Here is a 22,921-nt window from a genome sequence, read left to right on the forward strand (position 1 = left end):
TCGAATTTAACAATACACAAAACAGACAGATAAGGGTACAATATTACAGAAAGGTATTACTGTATATATTTTATAAATATTAATCAGTTTCATAGTCTTGTTGGTAAAAGTAAATATAAATGAATGTTTATTTTTGTGTAAAAAGAAAATTGGCACCAGCAATATAAAATATATATGTCCATATTTCCATCCGTCATGCGCTCTCAGCAAGATATTCTGCCAGACCGTAATAACTCGGCCACGTGGTCATCATTGTGGAAACGCCCTCCACCACCAGGTGAGTGAAGTTAAAAAACGGACGGCGATCACAAGGGAGGATGTAACTTGCCTGCCAAATGTATTACTTATTTTTAAGAATTTTCCCTAAAAAGAGGCAAACAATATGTCCGGCACATTTACCGGACGTGTGTGTCAGATTTTCAAACGATTTAAGACATCAGTGATTCGACACGTCTTCCTTCATTATCAGGAGTGTTATTTCTGACAGGATAACAGAGCTTTTAATGCCGTCTTCAGTAAAATTCAATGATATTATGTTTCCTTCGCTGTGTGGCTGTGTACAGCGTTCCCCTGACTCCATGCAAGGTGAACGCCGCGCTCAACGCGCTCCCCGGCCAAACGTTCTCTTTGTTTTTGGGCAAATTTAGATGTCCGACGCCCGATCATGATTAGCGAGCCATGTGGGCACGGCGGCGATAATAACAACCTGTTGCAGATGCTCATGGAGCGGTGGGGCCCGGCGCCGCGAACAATCTGTCGGCCGCAAAGCGGCAAAAGCGACGCAGGCTCGCGAACTGGTGAAGGAAATGTGAAGAGCCCTCCCTCTGACTCATCCTCACAAGGGCCTTGCACGGAACCGCGTGTAATTGAAAAGGATTTTAATGTGAACCTCACCCGATGGGGGGGGGGGGCAAACAAAGAAAAAAGCAATTGGAGAAAAGGAAATACGCGATTGATTAACGAGGAGGGAACAGAGGCTTATTAGTTAGCGAACGATGTAATACAATTTAAATGTCGACCCGGTTTTGGGTCTTAAACCAGGAGAGAGCATGAACGGTTGCCGAGGCGATCAGGAAAAACACGGCGCGCGTTCTCTGTACTCAGTTGGTTCAATTGTTTGGACATGCAGGGTATTTATTTCAGTTGAACGCAGTCCTTCAGCCACCACTTATGACTGGTTTAAGGGACTCATTTATTTATTTATTTATTTGTACAAAATCATTCGACAAAACAAGCCTTTGTTGTTTTTAACTCTTAGATGAAGTGTGACGATGACCTCCAGGCAAAATCCACTTCCCATCCACGATGTTTGCAATGCTTGCCAATAGGGTGAGAATTTTTCGGCTTGGTAAAAATGCATAAAACAAACTAAATAATCTTGTCTTGTGATTTTATGGTATGGTCTTAAAAACAGCCCCAAAATCTTGTTTTCTAAAAATGAAGAAAGATGTTAAATGTCTCCATTAAGGGTGGACAGCATCCAAATTCTGCATTTGTTTTTTATTTTTTATTTGTGTTATTCCTTCACTTGTACTGACTTTCTGAATAACCTCATACACACAGTTCTCGACTATTTTCAAGTTTTTTTTTTGTTTTTTTCCCCCCCCAGATTAAATTTCTTGCAGTCTCGCGTAGCTGACCTTTTTATCTCGGTGGAGCTGATTCGATCACTTGCTGCGTCACAACCCTTTTTTCAGAGATGAGACACAATTCACGGCGGGGGGTGGGGTGGGTGGGGGTTGTTGGATTTCACAATGCAAGGTCTTGAATTGAAAGGAACTGGAGGTCCTCCGGGAGTGAATAACAAAAATAAAGAGTTTTCCTTTCAACGGGTTTCAAAGTCATTTTTCTACGACAAGAGCGGCATTGAAATGAAAACATAATAAATGAAGAAAAATGCCACACGCCGCTTTTCATCCTCCCCAGTATTTACCAAAAACTATAAAACAAACTGTAGCATTTCAATCTGAGTTGTGTTTATATCCCATGCTGCATATATAAAGATACTGTTGCTGCTGAAAAATGCAAATGGAGGATGTTAAAAAATTCATACTGCCCACCAGCCTATTGACTGGAATGGTGAACTATTTCACATTTTGACTATAGTCCACCGCATCATGTCCCTTGTCATATTAAGCTTTACAGATTACCGATTTGGTCAGGTTCGCCAACAAACGAACCACGGGAAACAAGCGGCGCCCGTCCCAGTCGTGTGTTGAAGCCAACGGCGGGAAGTGTTTTAAACTGCAGTTCAGCTCATGGCCACTAGCTGCTGCGTGGAAGTCAATGGAAAAAGAAGAAAAAGTCAATAAACTTAGGGTCTTAATATCTAAGTCTACATCTTCTGAGGGATGTCTGGGTGGTGAGTTCCAAAGTTTTTGTTCCATAAAGAGAACATTAAGGTCCGTAGCCGGGTGTGTTTGGCCGTCGGAACTTGTCCGAGAAGTGATTGATCTCTTTTTAAAACCGATCGCTCGCCCTTCCCTTTTTATTCTAATCAGCGCGAGTGTGAGTAGAGTTGCGGGCCGCGCCATGACCTCAGTTCAGTTACAAATTCAGTTTTACGAGGACAGACGGAGGACATGCCTATTTCTGTTCCCCTCCACTAATAAATGCACAAACTCAGTTTGGGTTTGGTCTTACCCTGTCACTTCACTCTGTCATTCACAATTCCATTAAGTCCCAAAGTGACATGGCTCACTTTCTGTAAATCTCTGGGCAGAAGCAAATTAGAAGATTGTCCTGCAATGACGGAGGACACACCACGCGTGTGTGTGTGTGTGTGTGTGTGTGTGTGCGCGTGTGTGTGCGTGCGCGTGCGTGTGTGTGTGCGCGCGCGCGCGTGTGTGTGTGTGTGTTGAACAGCTGTAACGAGGAATAACAAGCCAGATGGCATCGGCTGCTCCATTCTGCTTTGTTCTCTCGTTTAACTCACCTCTCTCTGACTGTGTTTGTCTTGTCCTCTTTCCTTGTTTGGCATTATTTTTTGTGCATGCATCAAGGGGAAAGCCAGGGTTCTTTTTCAAGTCGTTTAATGAACAGAACGTTGCCTTTCAAAACAACCTTCTCCCCGTCTTCTCCAACCAAATGTGATGAATCTGTCTGAGACGGGCACACGTGTGTTTCTTATATCCTGAGTTTGGGATCACTCGAAACAAACAAACAAAGCCCTGTCGGTTCTTTCTCCAATTAAGTAATTATGAATGAATGCACTTTCATTGACAAAATGAGTAGCTCCACCAGCGCCTCCAAAAACTCCCGAATAATTGAATTTGAATGGGTTCGACTCCGACGCCGGCGTGGGTGGGTGAAATGACCGCGCTCTCTGGCTCTCTTGAACCTTTCCGCCCACGCTGCACCTACTTTCCAGACTTCCTCTCAAGAGCTACGACTCCGGAGAGCCGAGCTGCTTCAGTTGCCGTCGCCCGAGCTTTCCTGGATATTACACGCGGGCCATGTGTAAACAAACGGGGCCGAGCATGATCTCGCAACGGGGAAAAGACTCGTCTGCCGGAAAAAATACCTCGCAACGCCGCCTTCATTTTCGACCGCGTTTTCTCTCCGTCCGTCCCTCACTTCGGACTCATCTTTCCAATGCTACTTTAAGAGTACTCGCATTTAATCCATTGTTCGGGGAGGGAAAGTAACGGGGTGCTTTTACTCTACTCCCGTACTACTGTACCTGGCTGTGAACACTTAGAAGTGATGTGAGCCAGCCTTTTAGGGACCGGTTTGGAAAATGCCGACCCTAACCTTTAGGGATGGAGCGTGTCTCATCTGACCGCAACGAGAGACCTTGATGTTATGTACTTTGACTTTAACAATAATCTGCACGTCTGATATTGACTGACATTCACTTAAATCGAATGATGAATGAGGGACTTTTATTTTCTGCTGTTTTAGTATTTATTCTTGAAATTGCTTCTTACAGTTTCACTTCAAGTTTAACTATGATTCTTTCCTCAGTGGATATTTGAATCCAGCAGCTTTCGCAGACACACCACCGATCACGCTGAAGACATGATACGACCTAAATATGATGCTCACGCTGCCTAGAAAACAGTCAGCTGACCCCGTGGCTGTAAGTGAAGCATGGTGTCTCCTGCCCCTACACAAGGTCATACGTCTGTCGTTGCTGTTGCCTCCACACAAACTACCAACATGTTTTTTTTTTTCTGACGTCTCAAATCTTGGCTTGCAAGTCTGAACCAATTATGGTGCGTTATGCAAATATCAGGAGCCTTTCTAATGCACCTTTAGGAAGCCAACGAGTTAGTGCGTTACAGTGACAGTTGCTTAATAGTTGTGAATAATAAAAGACAACAAACCAGATAAGGCAGATTACCCCCTATTAGGATACAATTCAGAGTCAGGAATTTAAACAATTTACCTCAAGTTTTCCCCCACAAATGGTTGGATTTTATCTATTATGATTGCATTGATGATCGTAATACCAACGAAGGGACTTATGTTTGTCATTGTAATTAGAGAACGGGGGTGTGCTGTCTAATTTACATTTTGTGAAACCGTGCATTTTCTATGAGGGGAGAAGTGAAGAGATACTGTTTGGTAGTTTACTGAACATTTTTTGGGTTGCGGGAATTTTTTTTTAATTATGATTCGACATGACGCTTTTAAAAAGCAAAATACGGTTTGGGAGAGTCTTTGAGGCTTAAAGATGTAATCAAACTAAAACATGTACCTTGTTTTATTTTTACAATGAGCGTAAATGAAGACCAGGAAAATGGGAGGAGGACAGGAAAGGAGCTGGAGATGAAGGAGAGGGGGAGAGGGAGAAAGAGAGAAAAAATGAAGGCAGAGCAAAACTTGAGCTGTTGATGAGGCTCAACGCTGCATCACAGAGCGCTGTGCGTCGGAGCTGGGGAAGTGGAGGTGCAGCGGTAATTGAGTGTATTGAAGTGGGATCACTCTGGTATCTGATGGAAAAATGTAATCAGGACTTGATCATTCCGAACAGTTTAACTGGGCTGGATTTAGGAAGCACTTTTTTTGCATTTCCACTAATTCCTATGGTTAAGTTACTTTGGCGGGGCTAAAGTAAAACTGGCAGATCAGCCCCAAATGTACGTAACAAAACTAGACAAAAAGTTGTTTTGTGCGTGCCTAGTAATACCTTCAGCACGGCAGCACTGAACAGCTTGCATGTGAACGTCCAACTGTGTCTCATTGCATCAGGAGATTCTTCAGTTATTTCCCAAAGAGACCTATTTGTCTTTGAAATATTTGAAAATGACCGAAATAAACAAACCCCGTAGCCTGAAAATGCAACTCAAACCTGCATTCTGCCACAACATTCAATGCCGTGTATCTATTCTCAGTCGTGACCGGAAAACTCATCCATATCAAATAAAACCACAGGGCTGTAAAACACTGGCATGCAAGAAGAGCGTGTGTGTGTTTGTGTGTGTGTGTGTGTGTGTGTGTGTGTGTGTGTGTGTGTGTGTGTGTGTGTGTGTGTGTGTATGTAGGAGGGGGGGCTTTGTCTAGTAGCATGTGTTTTGGTCTGGGTGCTTTAGGGCCAATATGTTTTTCCATTTCAGAAACAAACATTTTTGTTCAATATTCATTTTAAACTAAATCAAATGCAATCTTTATTTCCCTTGGCTGACTTTCTGTCAGTCATAAAACCACAGAAGTATCATTTGTTTTGAGTAAAATTCCGTGAAGATTGGACGTCTTCTATTTTCAAGATCCCAATATTGAAATGTCTGACATGACATGTGTCAATCTGTCAGGAATCTGCTCTCATGGAGAAAATGATCTCTGTTTTAACAAAAGGGAAGAAATTGTAAACTGTCACGAAGTGTTCATTTAGAGTTGACGTCAAAGCATTTCTTGGCATTTCCAGTGTGAGAAGTGTGAGGCTCCAGTGTTTAAAACCGGTTGGCTTAATGACAGTGATTTACTACACGTTTTCTTTTCTCTGAAGTGGAGTATAATAATATAATAATAATAATAATAATATATAATATAATAATATTCCCTAAACTCGTGGATTAATTCCTAAAACGCTGTGCTTCTGCATCATGTGCTGTTTTGAGTTTTTCCTACTCTTGAGTTTGCAGAATCATCCCGTCCAAGCAAGTGGAAAAGTAAACAGCCCTCAGAAATGACAACGGGATCCATGCTTCCACATCCAGTCAGAAAGAAGACTGGATCGCCACGCTGTGCCTCCACACTCACTTTAAATTTAAAGTGGTGTTTCGTGCGGTTGCCGAGCAACACCTCCACAAAGAAGCACCTACATGATGCACAAAGAGAACCTACGGAAAAACAAAACAACGCTTATTAATCCACTTATGAAAAAAAACAAAAACAGAAAAAAACATTGCATGAGTGTAAAGGCCAATTTATGGTCAGGCGTCACAACGTCGCCGGAGCTACGGCCAAGGTATTTCCGGTCCTTGCGTGGGACGCAGAGGAGCTAAGGTGCCCCTCTCCAAAATTCGAATCGTGCGTAGGGCGACAAGATTGGAAAAGGAGGTCGGCAAATATGTACATTTGTACGACACGCCGTCAGCAAATTACAAAGCTTGACAAATGGGCCTGAACTGATTGCGGAAAATAGCGCAGAACATTGGGTTGGACCTTACAGGAATGTGTGCAAATGGAAGAACTTGCGGGTCAAGTGCGTCCGGCTGAGGACGAGACAAGTGGGGATGCAGGAGGGGAAACATAGCTGCCCTCTGCTACTTCCCCTCGCTCCCCCTCTGCACTTCCGCAGCCTTCCGTCGTGGTTTTTCTCGCCACACAATCGCGTCCTTCCGTTTTTCTTCGAGACAGAGTGCATCAGAAGAAACACTGTGTTCCCACTGCAGTCAGAACCACGGACAGCTCCCCTCCGCCGCCGACACCGCAGAGGAAATCTCGATGTTGTTTACGTGGAACCATGTCTTGCCCTCAGTGTCACTGTTGTTGTAGTTGTTATTGTCTTTGTTTTTATGTTAAATCACGAAGCGTTTTGTGTTGTTAATTTCAAAGAAAAGTTTATTTCCATGGAGACAATGAGACTGAATGAGGGACTGCTGCAGCATTCTGGACTCTGTAGGTCAGTGATGTAACTGTTGCCGTTATATTGTTTACGTCATTGATATAATTTGTCTACTTTTTCTCAGATCTATGTCAACCTTGAGAAGTTGCAGTCGAAGTTGTTGTTATTTAAACATTATTTCATTTGATACAAGTTATTCGACTATTATATTGAAGGCTGAGTTTAAAGTTACGCGCACATCCTGACTCCAAGTGACAAGCACGGACGTTGCATATGTGCCGGTGAAAAGTTGATGCCGGCCACAACAGACTTTATTAATAATAATATAAATAAGACTCAAAAGCTATTTCCTTGTTCCTAACATGCAACCAACAAGGTTTTTTGTTTTGTCCGTATTTACTTTGGTAAATGTTATTCCACATGCTGTGCGGAGGCTTATCACGACGTGTCTACGGCGCACGGAGCGGTCATCAAGTGACAGGCAGATGAGTCAAAAACACGCACCACAGACACACAGGTGAAGAAATAAGAAGACGCACAGTTTTATAGAGCAACGTTTTTAAGACAAAGCCGTAAAGAACTCAAACACTAATAAGTCGAGAGTGGTCGAAGAAGAGGGCTTTGTAAAGGTTTGCCAAATGAGTTCTACTGTGGATGTGTGAGGGGTAAATGTTTTGACTTGTTTGCTCATGTAATTTAATTGAAGCTTGCCATATATGGACACATTTAATAATATTCAAAGTGGAATTAAGCCATTTTTTGCCCATTTTCAATTTTCTAAATGCATTTTAAAGTCTTTTGAAATATTGTGATAGAAAATCAAAACATTTGATTTGTTTAAGCTTTAAAGTAGTGACGTTTAAGTGACATTTACATTTGAGTAAGTGTTGATAGAGGGCTCAATAACTATCATTTCAATAATTTATAAAACGGGTCAATTTAAAGCAGTGATTCAAGAATATTAGAGCCAACAAGCCAGGTAAGGGACAATGTTACGGATGGTGCAAATTCCCAAGACCGACCTGAAGAAGGTCAAGCGGGTGGTGCTGAAGCCCAGCAAGAGGAAGTCAAAGAATCGCAACTCTAGCAGAGACGGGTGGAGACATGCAAGGCGAACAAATTAAAGCACTTCAACGGAGGTTTGACTATATTTAAAACAAGTCAAATCTTCTCGGCAGCCCTTATCACAATCAACGGAGCCGCTATCGGATGACCTGCTTAATGACATCATCGGTGATGTCATGAGCCTTTTTGCACATGTCCAGCGTGTTTACAATGAACTACGCGAAAGTCTCAACCCCAGACCAGGACACGCGTCCAAGAGCGGATGTGCGTACAGAGAGAGCTCTCAGTTCATTGTATCCAGAGCCTTCAGTCGACCAGATGGAAGGATTCCAGAAGGAGAAGAGCAAAGAGCGGCCGGAAGCAGGCTCAGCACCTTCAGCTCCAGCACCTGTTCAGTTCTGTCACTTCTGTCTCGAAAGGCGCCTCGGAGCACTGGAGCGGGTCTTCCGCGAAACGACGCCGCCGACGCCGCCACCAACGCCGCTGCGTGCCAAGCTGTTCTGAAAGTGTTACAAGAACGAGAAGGAGAACAATCGGAAATCGAGCGCCTGGAAGCAGAAGCTAAAAGGGAGGCAGCTGATCAAGAGGCAGCCGCCCTAAAGCGATGCTTCGATCGGGGAAGAGGTGAAACGAGGAATACCGGAGAGAGAGAGAGAGAGAGAGAAAGAGAGAGGAAGAGGAAGCGAAAATTACAGCTCGGCCCGGAAGAAGAGCACACGGCTCTACGAACCTCGGAAGGAACAAAACGGAGAAAGCTGCAGCGTTTGGGCGGTAAAAGGCCTTAGCCCAGCACAAGCGAAAACGGGTCCGCAGGTATACGATCAAGTAAAAAGGCCATGGAAGAAGAGCGGAAAGACATAGTAGAACATGAGATCCATCCTCTGTCCCTGTATGTGCCTCCCGTACCACAAGCTGTGACCACCTCCCCAAATTAAAGTACGGCAGAGCTCGTTAAGGGGCTGGCAGCCACTTTAAATGCCAGCAGAATTCCAGTTCCTGAACCTTCAATCATGAGTGGGGATCCATTGAGATATAACAACAGGGAACTCTCCTTTGGAGAACTGAATGACCAGAAGAGCGTTGGCAGCATGGGCACTCTGGCCGGTCTGCGAGCTGCGATGCACTGTGTGTTCTGACACACAGTGCATCCCTTTCCATCAAAGCCGGAAGTGACATTTTTCAGAAATTTGTGCCACAGTATCTCTTCTGTGGGAATCGGACCAGATGGGTTACGGTTCCCACACGCATCAATGGGCGCCCATGACCCCGTCGCTGGTTCCTCGGATGTCCTTCCTTGGACCACTTTTGGTAGGTACTAACCACTGCATACCGGGAACACTCCACAAGACCTGCTGTTTTGGAGATTCTCTGACCCAGCCGTCTAGCCATCACAATGTGGTCCTTGTCAAAGTGGCTCAGATCCTTATGCTTGTCCATTTTTCCTGCTTCCAACACATCAACTTCAAGAACTGACTGTTCACTTGCTGCCTAATATATCCCACCCCTTGACAGGTGCCATTGGAACGAGATGAGCAATGTTATTCACTTCACCTGTGGTTTTAATGTTGTGTCTGATCGATGTAAAATATCCTGAAGGCTGAGGTGCCACTTTGGAAGTGTCCGCATGCTCTGCAGCGTCTTTCCCAGCGTCTGCACATGAACATAAATTAAGTGTGGAAAAAGAACATAATTGCCTCGCTTGCTATTTTTTCTCCCTTTCCTCGTCGAATTCATACGATCCTTATCTTAATGGAGGATACGGCATCTCGGATGACAGCGACGCCTAATCTGATCGCGGCCGCAATAAGGCAGAATCAGTTTCTGATCTATAAAGTTATTATACAGTTATTGGAGTAATTCGACACTTTGTTTTCGTCTAGGAGATAGAGAGGAATGGGGGCCGGAATGGGGGACAAAAAAAAACCCTAAAAGGCGAAGGAGGGACTTGATTAATTTCATTACATCTGATTCCCACTACACACAGATCCAATACAATTGTCTGCTAGATACTCAAGCAATCCCAGGTGTGTGTGTGTGTGTGCGTGCGTGCGTGCGTGCGTGTGTGTGTGTGTGTGTGTGTGTGTGCGCGTGTGAGACAGTGTATTCCTTACTAACAGGCCCGATCTAAGGTCAAGGTGACTTGGTGAATCAAAACAAGCTAATTAGCCGCTAACTTAATTAGCTTGTCTGACAACGCAGGTAAGAAAGCAACACGCCTCCCCTCCCTCCCTCCCTCCCCCGTGCGCGCGCGCCTCCTTCCTCGCCTCTTAATGAAATCGGCGTCTCCTCTCTCCCTCCGTCTCCTCTCTTCTTCTTATCATAATAAGTCTCTTCTGGGTATAGACACAGAGTTTAACCTCCTCAAAGTCAATTTACCTTCGTACTTTCTGGTCCCTTCGCTCTGGTTCCCTCCGCTGCTCTGGGCAGCCTTTCTGTCTCCCCCCCCCCCCCCCCGCACTTTTATCTCCGTGCGTCTTATATATTTTGCGTCTGCCATTTTTTTCTCTCTCTCTCTCTCTCTCTCTCTCTCTCTCTCTCTCTCTCTCTCTTTTCTCCGCCGCCACCACCAACTATTTCACTTGACTGGGAGTGATTTCCCAGAAGCCCCGGTGTTCGACTACAATAGTTTTACCGAGCCCAACCTTAATCAGGCCCTCGCTGGGGAGCTAGAAAAAAACCCCCGTGTTTTTTGGCGGTTCAAGGCCGGTAAACCCCCCCCCCCCCCCCCTCACCGTGGCGTCGCGCGAGGCCGCCTGCCGCCACCACCACTCCAAACGCCCGCTTGGATCCGCCGCATTATCATTCCGAGTCGGCACCGGGGGCCGCGCGGAGAAACGAACTCGGTCCCCGAACATTTTTTAAGGGATTGGGTTGCGGCATTTATCAAAGTTCCTTGGTGGTTGAATCGGATTTGGAAGCAAAATTTGATCATCCAACGTGCGATATGTGCACACATATAATATTAATAAATATTGCCGCAGGCGGCGATACGCGGGGTTAGTCGCGTTAGACGCCAATTACAGTTTTCAGAGTTCCCGTAAAACACACCGTCACCTCGTATCGACACCAATTACAAATGTTGGCGTTCCCATGGAGCGTAGAATCCGTTTGTGCTGCCGCTTGTCTTTACGTCAGCGTTACTACTCAAAAAAGCATGTTACGGAAACGACGAGAAGAAGCCATTCTGGTGGGGGCTCGTCGCCCAATGTTCCAGAAGGAACGGGAGGAACTAACTAACTAACCACTCAAACGAGTTACAGTATTCCGAGTTTCCATTGAACGCAGCATCGACTGACTTAATGAAGCGGTGAGTCCTGGTGACGACAGAATTAACAAGCCAATACGCTTGTTGCGCGTTGTGACTTCATCCTAAAAATGATAATGTAGCCGTCTGCGTCTACTACCTGTAGTCCACAGAGTCCTGCCTCACGGTGTCTCTGTGGAAGGAAATCACTCCCTGTAGAAGTTCCCGACAACAAGTTTCCATTCAAATGGTCTAAACACTGCATGTCCCTCAGAGAGATTTCAACATTTTAAACTAAAATAAAACGGACACGATTCAGACCCGTTGCGCTGGAGCTGCAAGCGAACTCCATGTGCGAGGACACAAACAGGGAATATGTTTTTGACCATTGTCGACTCCTACAGTTTGTGTTTTTTACGACTGGCTCCAAAGCCGCAAAATAAGGAGGGACACAACAGCACATCTGACACCGGGTTCCATGCGAACAGAAGGTGTTTATTTACAAAAAGGGCAAAAGAGATAAAATATCAAACGAAAAGCCCCGCCGACATCAAGCTGGTAAGATGATACACACACACACACACGCACACACACACACACACACACACACACACACACAGACATAAACACGCACAGTTTGCAACCCCTACAGACCAATGGAGTCTACACCACGCACCTCGCACGATGTGAATGCACGCCCACAGCCACAATGGGCAAATATATAACGAATTGGATGATGAGGTCACAACGCACTCTGCTCCACAAATTCAATCCGTAAAACGCCTGCTACTTCCTGTCGATTTTTTGTTTTTCCACTAATCCCTGCTCAATCATAGATTGATTTGGTTAAAACTCAAACGACGAGATGTCTGAAACGTCCCGGTTCTAACGAGACCTCAACCATGTCTGTACGTACTGCGGCTGCTGTGTACCAGACCCTTGTAGCCCGAAAAACGCCAAGAAGATTATTAATAATAATAAAAATAATAATAATAATAATAATAATAATAAAATCAAAGCTAATAATAATATTAATAATGATGATGATGATGATGGTGATGATATATTTTATTTATAAGCATTTCATGCTCTTCCTGCAATCCAAGGACACTTGGATGGAGAAAAAATGCAGGCCAGGTTGACGCACCGGTTTTTGAGCCTCTTTTAAGAAATGTTCAAGGTCCCTGCTGTGGCTCTCAGGGAGCTCCACGGCTCAGGTGCAGCGGAGCCGAGGGTCCTCAGGTCCACGGGGAGGGACACGTCGGGGGGGTGGGGGGGGGGGGAGGATTTGCAATGTGACTCGGGACTTGACACCGGAGCCCTGAGGGTGGTGGGGTGATGGGCTGCCAGGGGGTTTAGACTGTAAAACATCACCAAATTGTGAAAAGTATAAAAAAAAAGAAAATAAATATTTGTCTTGGTTTACAACTGGTTGACGTGACTTTGTTTTTTCGAGATTCTTCTTTTTCCCGTTGACTTCCACTCGATCAGAGGTTTTCTGAAACAGGCATCCAGCGGTTCCGTACTATATGCATCCGTCACCTGAGCTGTTTTTAAAAATGTGGATATGAATTAAAGATGACGATGAAAGCTTTTTAAATTGCTGATGGGAGGGTAGTTAGTTAGAGTTCCGTGTATGAAATTCTGTGCTTGGACATGTCGACCTGATGGTTGAAGGTGCTGAGGCTTCCTGTGTTCATGACACGAGGTTTGTTCAACGGTACGCACTTTGTGTGGTTTGGTTCAACCCTTGGATACCTTGATTTTAATTGTTTTTATTTTATTAGAAGCTCCTTTATTTAAATTTTTTCTAATTCCACATCTACAATTTGGCTCGGGAGCCGGGTCTGATTGCAAGCCTGGACGTGTTGATGTCACTACAGAAGACTGGCCGTTATTGTTTATTAAATACCATCTACCAAACCGTGAGCTGTCAACGCCGAAACTGAAACTATGATACAATACAGAAAACAAATAAAGAGTTGCAGTGCAGTGAAGATGATTAGTTGTCAAAGTCGAGAGTGTGTTTAATTAATCAAATAATATTTCGGCAAAATTGGACATTTCAGCCCAAAAAAATAATCATAAGTACTGGGGACTGCAATGAATTAGGCTACATTTTCCATCTGTACGTATACAAGATAAAAATGGAAATTTAGTAACTTCGCTATCTATTTACTTACTATAAAGAACAGAATATTTTAATTAAATCCTTGAACTTTATCAGCAAAGCGCGCTTGAATGGAGTCAATAGGCGGAGGAGAAAAAAAAAGTAAAAATAGAATAGCTTGTTCCTCAACACCCCCACATCTGCCACGAGAGAGAGAGAGAGAGAGAGAGGGAGAGGGGAGAGAGATGGAAAAGGAAAAGGAAAGAATGGAATTAAATTAAGTTTTCCTCCTTTTGAATTCCAGTAATGTTTGGTTTGGTTGTTTGAGCTCCATAAGCCAATTTGAGCTGCACAATTAGGATTCAGGCTGTCCCTCGTTCTAAAAGGCTTATTATCATTTCCATAAATATTCCCTAATATTTATGTTATAAATCACACATATTGAATATGTACATGTTTTTACAGGCAGGAAGAGAAATCAGAGGCATATGCCCATATCCCCCTGACCAATACGAGATTCAGATGTACAGAGTAAGGAAAAAAACGTATGTTAGTGATTTGATGAATATATTCGGGTAAAAACTGTCCACGCTGTGTTATACTGCCATTTGCCTGCAATTGTTTTTGTTTTTGGGGGAAGACAAATGGAGGCTGCGGGACCGAAGTGGAGCTCGAGTATGAATCAAACGCTCGGCTTCCGGACGGCGTGAGCGCCGAGAAATGAGCGCCGGGGAGTGAACGGGGAGAGGTTGTTTTTTTTTTTTTTTTTTGACCGTCGAGCTCCTCATTTAAATCATCCGTCTTCAGGGGAGAATCTACCCAGCGCGACTGTTCTTTCCCCCGAAAGCCGTCGGACGTTTTGAGAGACGACGACGACGGAGCGAGGAAAAAGAAATAAGCACTCCAGCGCGTCGGCTCTGCGGCGGCCTCATGGCCTTTGAAGCAGGTTTCATTTACGCCTGTATGCCGCGATTTGTCGATTCTGGTCCGAAGCTCAGTGGCTCCGAAAGGCCGAGATGCAATTTATTTATTATTATGATTTTTTTTTTTTGCTACGAAAAAGTTAACTTTTGGTTGGAACATGATTGAGTCGGTTTTCACTCACGCAGCCTTGATGTGGTGGTGATGATGTTGATGTCAAAGGAACAACTCACCTGCTCCGACTCCACCTGTCCAGTCCTTCACATTTTAAGCTTGTTTTTCTTCTTTTTAGCACTCGTTGGGCAGCGAATGTTATTAGAGGTGAGACGCAAGCCCTCAGCCGTCGGCAGATTTTAATTTTATTTTTGTACTTTTTCCTAGGACTTATTGTGTGCTATCACCGGGTGCGTTGCATTACATTTCACTGCATATATGTATGTAAGTATGTATATGTATGTGACAAATAAAAATCTTGAATCTTGAATCTTGAATCTTGAATTTCTGTTTAATCAAATGGCGTCAGTTCATAAATTGTGCCTTTACACGTGAGGCCCCCTGCTGCGTGGTTGGATGGTGTGGTTTCGTTCTCTGCCTAAACCTTCCCCGGTCCAACCGACCGATCATTTTAAACCCGCTTTTCTATTTTGTTTTTTTTTTGCGTTGTGGTTTGCCGTCCCTCTCGGACTAAAATAAACAGAACAGAATTTTTTTTTTTCATCAAATATCTGCCTGTTTACGTTAGGGAACAGGCTGCCGGCTTTATTCCGTCCTATTCACGTCCCGCTGTTGATTTACGACTTTTTTTTTTTTTCTTTTTTTTTTTTTTTTTCGTTTTCACCTCCACTCATCCTAAAAAAGAAGCCGCTCTATTGTCCTTGTGTTTCAGCTCCGGCTTTTGAAGCAGTCGCGATGTCTCTATTTTTGGTCTCGGTCTAAGTTTAATCTTGGCGCCTGTTATTTTATTTATATTTAGTCTTTTCAGTTATTAATGCCGGCTTCGAAAATTGGTCCCGGTGACGTAGAGGGGGCCCCGGTGGCCCCCAAATTAAATGACAATGTCATAATCCTTTGCTTTTCGTGTGTATGGGGAAGATGTTTGGACTCGTTCCCTTAAGTGCACACAATATTTATCCGCTACCGAAAGCACTTTTATTCTCCCCCCCACACGCTCCTCCTCAAAATCTTTCAGCTGCTTTTGGCGAAAGATTAGACCAATTTTTTCCAAAGCCAGATGAGAAGACGTGAAATGAAGGAGCAGACTTTCATCTCGGCGCGCATCGACTCCGCTCGCTCAGGTGCTTTGCTGATATCCCCCCCCCCCTTTCTCAGACGCCTTATACGACTCGACCCTCTCCGATTGGCCCCCGAAATCGTAATTGCGCCGGCTCCCCCCGTGTGGCGGCGCCCTGGAGTGTCCAAGCGGCGGCGGCCTCCAACGGGTTTTTTCCGCGCTGGATCGCGTCGCGCTTCCCTGACGCTTTGTGACGCCCGCCCACGCGCACAGTCGTAGAGCCGACGTCAACGCTTTAACGCTCGTCTTTGTGCCGCGCTGCGTTGCCTTGTTTTCCCTGCTGCATTTTCCCCGTCTCCCATGGAGAGAAAGACTGGCCATTCGGAGTCGTTATTTATTTCGCAGGGCAACCTCAAACGGTGCGTCTTTACCAGCGATATTTAATTCAGGTGCCTCATCACTTTTATATGAAGCCGGTCCACAAACGTCTGTTCTGTAAAGGGAACGCGATCCCTGTCTGTCTGGAGTCCAAACTTTAGAGGGAGAGAGAGAGAGAGAGAGAGAGAGGGAGAGAGAGAGAGAGAGAGAGAGAGATTTTTGTTATAATGAGATCGATAGCAGATGGCAGTGTAGAGGAAGAGTGAGACCGCCAAACAGATGAAAGGCTCTCTTCTGGTCCACTCCCTAACTAGAGAATTGAAATTGATGTTTGGGACAAGTCTATATGCGCGCGTGTGTGTGTGCGCGAGCGCGTGTGTGTGTTTTCCGTTTCGATTGACTGGAGGGCAGACAGGTATCAGCGCGCGGTGAAGATGCTTTTTAATATGGGTCAAATACTTTCAAGCGAGCATTACTCCTGGGTCACGTAATGTTTGATTAAGTGTCGAATACTTTTACCAGCGGGTCAAACATTTTAAACTCTGCGCGAACTTATTTTACCCTCCAGCTGCTTGGGAGGAGGAAGGAGAAAAAAAAAGAAAAAAAAAAAGAAGATTTATCGATACCTCTCCCACTTGGGATGCGTGCCGTGGCGTTTTTGACCGAACCCGAAGACAAAGGAGGATTTTTGCCTTGCGTACATATCGCTCGATCAGGACGTTTATTTTGACTTGCGTTTGTTTGTATGCGCGTGTTCGTCCGTGTTCCAAGCGTCTCTTTGTGAGAGTTGGTAAATGTGACCGCGCCATCGACTCGTGTACAAAACGGACAGAGCGGCCGCATTCCCTCGCATCGGGCCGTTTTTAAGCCAAAAATCAGAACTGTGAATCTTTATATTAACATTATTAGCAGACTGCCTGACCACATGCAGCTCCCTTATCGTCAACATGTAATTTATTGGATGTAGCAATGTGACTGATGAAAGTGTGTGTGTGTGTGTGTGTGTGTGTGTGTGTGTGTGTGTGTGTGTGTGTGTGTGTGTGTGTGTGTGTGTGTGTGTGTGTGTCCTCCATCAGATTAAGGATTTAGAGTACTTTTCCATTCACTCTAGGACCTGAGTTTAAACGGAGCTGGCACGGCGAACGGTGGAAATACACGCGGATTCCGACGGTTGAACAGCTTTTTTTTTTTCGCTGAGAGCGCCACGCCCCCTCACAAGCAGATGTTTATATAATTAAGCTGTTGACTTGTCTTGAATAATTGAAATTCCCCGACCGTCCGCAGACTTGTTTCTATTACACTCCGATAATTGCATCTCGTCACTTTTGTTTCTCATTAAATAACAGTACGGCTGTGTCTCTCGCCGCTCCGCTTTTTGGGGCCGATCTGACATCGATCGATCGGCGTCGCTCAGCCGCTCGGCGTCCCTGAAGCTGGAAAACATTCGTCCCGGCGTTCAAAGACGCTTTAGGAGGGTGGACGCTCGCCGACACGGGCGCTTGAACCGCGGCGTTTCCCCCGTTGATGGACGAGTGCCCCACTGCCCCGCACACGCGCGCACACACACGCACACACACAACACGCGCGCGCACACACACACACACACACACACCGTATCTCCCCCCCGCTATCATGCAGAGGCGGCTCACACACCAGTTCCATTGATCAGTGACATTTCTGGTTTGTCTGTTTCCTCTGAATCCTCATAATGTCAGCGGCAGTCCTTGTCCCCCTCTCCGCCGGTGGATATCTCTGGCTCCCGTCTTCCCCCTGGTCTGAAGAAGCGAGCGAACGAAAGGAACAGGAGACAGAGAGAGAGAGAGAGAGAGAGAGAGAGAGAGAGAGAGAGAGAGAGAGGGAGAGATTGTCATTCAGCCCAGCAATCCACAGTGCAATCACAGGGAATATGCAATTAACAGGAAAGTCTTCAGTCAATAGCACGCTCTGTGTACTCACACACCGCGTCTCCTCCTCCTACTCTTTGCTCCTCATCTCTCCTTTCTTCCCGTCTGCTGAGTGTTTGCACCCCCCCCAAGCCCCCACCCCCACTCTTCTCCGGGGCCCTCATCTCCGCCGTTCTGTCGAGGGGGCGTCCTCGTCGTCGTCGTCTTCTTCTTTTTCTTCTTCTATTTCCTTCCGTCCCCCCGTCCTTCCTTCCTCGTTGGCCGGCCGCAACTTCTCTCCACAAGCCTCCTCGTCTGCTGAGAGCGTCCACTGCTGATTTAAACGGACAGAGGCTCCTCTCAGCTTCTCTCCCGGAGAGAAAAGTATCAAAGTGATGTTTAATGGACCCCAATTTACAGAAGTAGAAGTGCTCGTCCGTCGGCGCCGTGAGCTGGTTTTGGTGTGAAATTTCGCCTTTGATGCGCCAACCGGCGTTGCTGAAGCCAAAAGGGTGGGTGGCCTGGTATAGGTAGAATGCTCAAACTTCATTGAACTTAAGGTGTGAGAAGTTTTAGTGGAAACAAACTGTGCCGGCAGGCGTTAAACATTGATATAGTTCACAAAAAGTGAGGTATTGGCTTGGAAATACATGTATAAAGGCAATGGAAGGTAATGTGATGTACATACACAAAGGAAATTCAAAGAGCTTTACATTTCAGAAAAGTAAGATAAGTGTATCTTACTCGTAAGAGTAAGATACTCATAAAAGCTAAGAAGAGTGAAGGATAGAAATTAAAATCTAAAAACCTACTCACTTAAACATGGAAAAACTCAAACCCACATCCACTTTGGTCTTTGGGATTCAACTAGAAACTCAGTGAGACTGTTCCTCTACACTTAGGAATAAAACCCGAAAAATAGACAAAAAGACAGAGATAAAAAGGTTCAAATGCAATTTAAAACAGGCTTATTATGGTTATAATAAGAAAAAAATGTTATTCACTGAAAAGCAGTTGCAAATATAAACGTTTTGAGCCTAAAAGTCCCCTCGGAAAGAATTACTCAAATTATGTACAAATAGCTCAGAATTTTACATAAGTGCCGCCGTCAAGTCTTCTGTTCCATCCCACCGTTGTTCATCCCTGGATTGTCTGCATTTTTTTTCTTTTCTCTACTTTACCGTGGAAGCATAAAAACGCAGTGTGAGGAAGCTCCTGCCTCCCCCGTCCTCCCAGCTCCCCTTTGCCTTTGCCTTCCCCGTATCTCCCCATTTCAATGTTAACCGCGGTCCTGGCAAATTGAAGCAATCATCATTATATGGCTGCCCACGCCTCAGCCTCCTTTCATCGTTACCATCACCGCACGCATGCACACGCACACGCACACGCACACGCACACGCACACACACACACACACACACACACACACACACACACACACACACACACACACACACACACACACACACACACACACACACACACACACACACACACACCTCCTCCCGTTCTGTTTACACCCTGCCTCCCTCATGTCCACCATTTTCTCCCTAAGTTGCTCGTTGTCGTCCTAATTCACTACTAGCTGCTCTCCTTTGCTGTGCATGTTTTAAACATTGGTTACTGCCCCAAAACACACACACATACATACATACATAAATACATACATACATTCATACATACATACATGTCTTACATTGAAAAAAACACTCTACTTTACCATCACTGGATTTAAATTCAGTAATTAATTTGCTCTCCCAATGACCTTGTCAAGAGAAAACGTACATTTTGGTTCCCAGCTCGTGGGTTGTTTTATTGTGTTTAGAATGAACGTAGAACTGGTTATTTTGTATAAATGTAGCAAACAGCTCTTGTGCCTGGACTTGGAAATCATCCACATCAAACACATGGATATGACTTCTGTATTCCAAAAGTGATATTTTCGGTTATTCGGTGCTTTGATGCCAGCTCAATGTTTTGCGACACATGTTTTTTTCACGGCATAAACTCTCTGCTTCCGAGTTGGTGTCCAAACTGCTACGCTGGCTGGTAAGACAGGAAGGTCGTCCATCCCATTAACCTCCTGTTCCTGAAAGCAGCGGCGGCGTATGGACGCGTGGCCTCCATGTTGGATGCAGATAACAGCGATTGGTGCTTGAAGTGCGTTTTGTAAGAACAGTAAGCGGAGCATATTGATACTGTAGCCCGCCGAGGAAATTAAACGTGAGCCTTCGAAAAAGGCTGTTCGGGCTGTTTTTGCGTGGGCCGCGTGCCGTGGGAGGGCCCTTTGACGGGAAGTGAGCCGGTTCGTCATTTCAGCGGCCGCAGCGATGGGAGGAAAGAGGAACGTGCACCAATGATTTGAGAGACACTGACAAGGGAGGAGGCCTGCGTAGGACACCAAATTTGTCGCGCACGACTTGGCGATGCAATGACAGGAAACCCTCCCCGTTGGCAGTTCATTACTTCTGAATAGCAAACGGGCTCAGAATGCAGGATGTCCAAAATATCAATACTTGATAATCGTCTCGTTTCGCTTTCCGCGTGTTTCCTGCTGCCTGCGTCCTCACTTAACAGCAATATTTTTTAACATATTCCCTCATCGGGGATTAAGTCTTGTGCCTTTCCGCAGGCGATCGTAGGGTGTTTTTGTCGAGCGTGTGAAGATTTAAAAAAGCGGCGCGCGTCGCTGAGGTCACATTTATTATTAAACTGTTAGGACGCTGCGGTGTTGGAGTAAAATAGGCCGAGAGCTTCCGTTCCGATCGGCACGCCGGCCGCCGCAACTTCTTGACTCCCCAGATACTGTATCTCCGATTATCTCCCCGTCTGCCTTTCTCCTTCACCTCGTCCCCTCTCCTTTTTCACCCCCCCCCCCCCGCATAATCCCTTCTTCTTGGCTACCTTGTCTCCGTCACCTGCGTGCTTTCTTATCTTCGGCTGATGATATGCGGCGCAAAAACCCCCCCCCCCAAAAAAAAAAAGAAATCTTAACAACCGGAGCCATCTTGAAAGTCAACAATAGATCTTATTTTTCTTTCATTATAGTTAAATAGCCTGGAATTGTGTGAATAAGATCATTCCGTTTGCGGTGGGAACATATGGTCAGAACTATCCTCAACTAAAAAGGGATTATTTTCCGTGAAATAATACATTTTCATTATTTTTCAAATACAATGTTTTATTGTACGCTTGATTGCTGTAACAAGATACTTTTTCCAAATAAATCTTGATTCGAGTTTTTTATTTTTATCTTGTTCGTTTTTTAAGCTGATTTTAATTTTTTCTTTGCGTTTTTGTATCGCGCAACGCTCAACCCTTTGGGCAATAGTGACGGCCAATATTACAGAGAAACACTATCGAAACGAATCGAGACAATCGTTTCTTATTGCTTGTTTCTTACTTTTTATTCGTATTGTCGTAGTTTGTGACAATAATCACTGTTTCTTTCTTTCACAGTGTTGATTCACTGTGAGTCCGTCAAACATTGCCCAGTGTATCATCATCCCGAAGCGCCTCTTGCCGCCTGTTTCTCCTCCCCTTCCCCTCTTTTGCATGCCTGCAGGACACCATGTCTGTCTTTCCCTCTCTTTCCCTTCTTCTGTCCCTGTCTTTCAGCGTTTCTCTCGCTCTGTCGTTTCCTCCCCTCCGCTGCCACATCACTCTCTCTCTGAAAGGATCTGTGTTTGACTTTCAGGTCTCTGAGGAGAACAGGTGTGTTCTCTATTAGATTGCAGCAAGACGTGCGCACACAGTCGCTCCCTCTGCCTCCTTCTCTGACACGCACGCACGCACGCACGCACGCAAGCACACGCGCACACACACACACACAGCAAATTTAACCCAAGATTCCAAGTTATGGTGCAAAGCATAAGGACCGTTTCCTTATGTAGGCTGAAGCTCAAACAGTACGGTGCCCAGTAAACAATATAATACTGCAGAAAATGAGGCGACGAGATCTATAACAATAAATTAGTTTTATTGTGGGGACTTCACACTGAACTTTAACTCTATTACAGTTTTCCTCAATTGCCTGAGAACATTTCTCCCAGCAGAGTTCACTTTTTCAGGACAATTAAAACACAGGCCAAACCTTTAACACGTTGGCCAAAATGACGATTTCTCCAAAATGCACCGAAACCTCTAAAATGCTTTCACCAAAGATGACCGATGCAGGGAGAACCTCAGAGTGTCGGAATGCCAATCTCCAATTTTTTTGCCAATCTCTCAAGAGCATGAATGCCCAGAAACAAAAGGCTTTAATTCCTATTTCCAATTTCGGAAACCTTTACAAAACCGTTATCCTTGACAAACTCAATGATGCTGTATAAACAGGGAAGAAAAATAAAACCCAGCAAGCCAACAAATCACTGTGAGCTATGTCGAAAAATGCAAAACTAATTCTTTAGGCTGTACGCCACATTCAATGCATTCGTTCTTGGTGTTTTCGTCAACATTGTGCTGGATGTCTTCCCTCGCGATGCAGCGAGGAAACAATATCCGAACCCCTCTTCCTCTATGATACCCACTACCTTTATTGGCCCCTCTTCCTCTCCTTTGTCCTTGCCCTCTGCCTCGGTGCACGGTGGCACAGTGCTTGCACTGCTGCCTCCCAGCAAGAAGGTCCTGGGTTGAAATCCCTGGGGCCTGGGGCGCTGCTGGCACCATGCTCCATTGGGTTTACCTCCCAATTAGGGGCCTTTCTGCGGGGAGCTTGCATGTCCTCTTTGTGCCCACATGGGGTCTCCTCCATGTAACATTGGTGAGGACCCCCACCAAAAACATGCACAAGATTGTCATCTGACCAGTGATGACGTTTGGAATTGGTCCCCGGGCGCATTGCTGTATGCTGCCCACTGCTCCTCACTGCCCCCTGGAGGAAGGACAAAGTCAAGGAAGGATGGGTTAAAAGCAAGCAAGTTTCACAGGCCACCATTTTAAGTGTGTGTTGGTCGCCGTTGCCGTGTGGTAAAGAATCTCATTACTTGGTCCGTTCTTGAAAATAGCAGTTCAGAGGTGAGCTCCTTTATGCATACAGATTGACTTATTGCAAGTGGTCCACATTCAACAGTCTGAG

The sequence above is a fragment of the Zeus faber genome (genome assembly GCF_960531495.2).
Source record: "Zeus faber genome assembly, chromosome: 3".
In the NCBI taxonomy this organism is placed as follows: Eukaryota; Metazoa; Chordata; class Actinopteri; order Zeiformes; family Zeidae; genus Zeus; species Zeus faber.